This window comes from Camellia sinensis, chromosome 14 (genome assembly GCF_055761805.1).
Source record: "Camellia sinensis isolate YWXY chromosome 14, ASM5576180v1, whole genome shotgun sequence".
NCBI classification, from domain to species: domain Eukaryota; kingdom Viridiplantae; phylum Streptophyta; class Magnoliopsida; order Ericales; family Theaceae; genus Camellia; species Camellia sinensis.
The window spans coordinates 140,253,478-140,257,715 of NC_138974.1; positions in this window are offsets into that span (position 1 = coordinate 140,253,478).

The window sequence follows — 4,238 nt, forward strand, 5'->3', positions numbered from 1 at the left end:
GGAACACAACATTTCTATAATGATAGTTAATAGAAATAATAACAATACTATCAACACATAAGGTATAAGAAATTCATGGTTTTGCAATTTTATCCCGCCTCCCTTTACAAAAAGAAAGGTCATAAATACGGCTCAGGACCTGGCCAACAACCAAATGAGATCACATCTCATCCCCACAATACCCCTCTTTAACACACAAATGATACACATTTTAGTGTTGTATCAATATCAAACCAAACATCATACATACATAATGTATAAAAAACCAATCCTTCACAATGATCAATCAATACATATATTAGATGTATTATTCCAACCGTCAGATTCAACGACAAATGTTCGATTAGTTTCAGTTTTCCCTAATCAACATACAAAGTCTACAACAAACGAGACTAAACTCAAGGTGACCAATGCCAACCCAAAACCTGATACCGACAAGCTGACTAATCAACTCAATAAACTCTACACTCAGTAATCCACACACTGACGTGCCACTAAAACCACTAACCCCAACCACGGAGTTCTCTACACAAACCACAAATTTTGGAATCTCACCGGATCTCTTAAAATTGAACCGCATCAACACTGCGTCTAAGGGAATCACCATCCCCCGCCATGGCTATCTAGCAAGCCTGCTCACTTCCTTGACCGAAGACCAACATGGTCAACCTCAATCACAACAACCCCAAACACGAAGGACCACTTTGACCAACGCTATACTCATTACTATTGAACACGAACTATTCTTCCTTCTAAGAATGCTACCAGCATCCACTCACAACCCAAACCCAACAATTGATAACCAATCACAATACGAACACTACCCCTATACAACCCATGGGGCCACCACGGACTCACTAACTAGCAAGGCCCAAAACACGAACCAATATACAGGTACCATTCCCACTAACTCGAGATACAAATCTCACGTTCCCTCGAACATTCTCACATAGTCTTGCCAACACCGCGCAACTCTCGAAACCATCACATCTAACCATCACATCAAATCTCCACATCTTACTTGCCACCCATCCCGAGAGTACCCTCCAGAGGCCCAGCCTCCGTGCTAAACCATTAGTCAAAACTACCGCTAGGTAGCCATCATGAACCAAACCCCGACACCGTTACAAGTCGCCGACAAGGCTCTCAAAGATTCACTCTTCTAACTTTCCAGAGGAGTAAAAGTCCTCGCCTCCCTCGTCATTAACCCACATCTTCATCCGCAAACACCATACCACTGTGACTCCATCCACGGGTCACTTGCTAACCACGGGCTATATATCCAATTAACCCTTCTGATAACATCCTCTGACCTGACCAGTGCTAAGGTACGAACCTATCACATTCGATCCAAATAAAGGAATTTGGAAACTTAGGGAAACACCCGCTATACTACTGCCCAAGATATAGTACCAACTACCCACAACACATCGCTCCCGATACAACAATCACAACCTTATATAGGGACTAACATCCCCTCACTTAAAACGGCCAGTCAGTACACCTGCAATCTTGGCAACGTTACTTACCACGAAGGTACAAGTCCAACCTTAACAAAATTATGCGCTATGCCCCCCCATAGGACACCATATTAACTACGTGTTACATCTAGTATTAATCGCACACTTCACATCCTCTCGAGTTCTCCCGACAGTAGACCAAAAGCTATACAACGCACAAAATTTTAAATGGGTAATACCCATGAAATTCCACACACTCGGCAAGTAAAACAGTTCTCGCTCCAATATTGCCTTGGCTAGGACACGCACTCCTCGGTGGTTCTTCCAAATTTTGAAAACATGGCTCCTCAGCCCTCATCTTTCCCAAATCAAGTCACACGCATAATAATAAAAATAATGCATTAATACCAACAAAAAAAAAATTATGGTTTTACAGCAACTTTATACATTAATAAAACTTTAGAGCTACAACATGCTCCAATTCACCCATTCTAGGGAAATTAACAAACAAAGCATATATGTATATATATGGATAAACAAACAATTTAGATGTTTCAACATTCCCAAAACACATTGGTTACACAACAGAACCCAATGATCATAAAACAATAATCCACTGATTACAAAACGGATTAGTCAAAACAAAACCATCCCATCAGTATTTCCACCACTACCGTCCCCTGCTGGACCGCCGAAGTTGTCCATCCCCGAACATAAGATAACCTACGAGCTTACAAGCCACGGACAAGAACTACTGACGTGCCCCCTCTGTCCACACCTAGAACAACTACAAACTTCCCCAACTGGGGCTTGGGAACTCAACTCTACTGAGGCCCTCACAATCTGGCCTGCTAGTCCCCCAAAACGATACTGTTCCTGCCCAGTCGAATGAAACTGAGCCTGGCTAGGTTGCGAAACCCCTAAAGAAGCTCCCGGTTGAGTACAGAAACGTCGAATATGACCCGGTTGATTACACATCCAACAAATAGGCGGTGCCTGAGCACGAGACTGGTTCAGAATCTGGGCTGATGAAGACCGCAACAACTGCCTCCCCACTGAGCATTTGATCAGCCCACAACCCGGCTGGTTAGATGATCCTGGTGGTACAACTACTGGTTGAACTACTAACTCAACCCCCTTCCTCTGTGGGTAACCCGAAACCTTGTGGCCCAGTAGACCATATTTATAACAAAAGACACCCCTCTGTTTGCATTCTCCCGAATCCAAATCCGACATTGGAAGGGTAGTCCTAGCCCGACCTCCCTGTTGCGGGTTTAAACCCCTCTGCCTCTTAAAAGGCCTACCAACACCCTAAGTCACGGGAGTTGCCGAGATGGCTCCCTCCCCACTCTGCCCCATTGCTAGCACCGCAATCTCCACATGGGCAGCTGCCTCAACAAGCACACTATATCTCTTATGCCAAGACCCCGCTATCCTTACACGAATGTCGTCACGCAGCTTACTCTCAAACTCGAAACAGTGCGAGTCCTCCGTCTCCACCAATTCTGGAGCAAACCTCGACAGGTTAGCAAACCATCTTTCGAACCGCACCAAAGGTGTAGTACCTTGGCATAACTCCACAAACTGTTTCCGCAACTCTTCCCAAGCGGAAGGAGGGAAATCACAACTTCCTCGCCTAGGCATCCTAGTAAAAGTAACAGAGACACGTTAGCACACTCATACATGTGCCAAAGCTAAACACTCACATCCCAATACATGGACAACTGCAATTCACTCCATGTAAGTACATAAACACATAAGCATTTACGAATTTCATTTCCGGATAATGATAGTCCCGAGGCGTTGCTAGAGTTCTGGTCAGAAACAGCATTGATCAAGTGCCTTTCCAACAGGACTCCCAGAAACCCAAGGATCCAATCAACATCCAAGAAACTACATTCCATACCCAAATAATCACATAAACATGTTATCACATAGGTACATAACATTACGTCTAAGCCTCTAACGAGCGAGACAAACCCATTGTGATACTAATCACTTCCTACGTACCCAAAGTATTCGAACCCGGTACGCTCTGATACCAAGTTATAACGCCCTCAAAAAAAGATAACATTTAAACCATCAATGTACACATGCATTTATACATAAAAGATCCACATTCATCTATCCATCAGAGTATTTTATTACAAAAGTATTACATGTTTACAACAAAACAAATGCCCTATGGGCTTACAGCTTTCCAAGTTAACACTTGGTTACAAAAGAGAATGCTAACTCAATTACACCTTACGCCCTTGGCTTGAAACTATATATATAATACAAAAAAAAATAAGACAACCAAAGTATGTCCGCCTCTAGCCTCCCAAGCTATGTCCTTAGAGGTGGCATGCTACCTGTACCTGAAAATGATGTCCCCATATGGGGTGAGCCACAGCCCAGTAGAAATATACTAAACCGACTATGAACAACGCCTAAAAGATTAGCAACTGAAAGATGGCCAACACTTACACTTCCATTTACATCTTATTAAAATTCCAGGACAGTCAAGTTTATGTTACAATTCACTTTCCAGTTCTTATTCAACTTTGAGTTAGAAAACAAGGTTCAGTATTCTGGCCAAAACATTTGATGAGATTATAGTTCATCACTAGAACATTTTTGAAATTCAAGGTGAATACACATTTTGGTGTTGCATCAATAACACATAAACTACTTTCATACTTCACAAACGATGATGACATACATCTTAGTGTTATATTAAATCAAACAAACCTTTCAATAGATAAGCATATGGGCTATATCACCACTACAACAGAT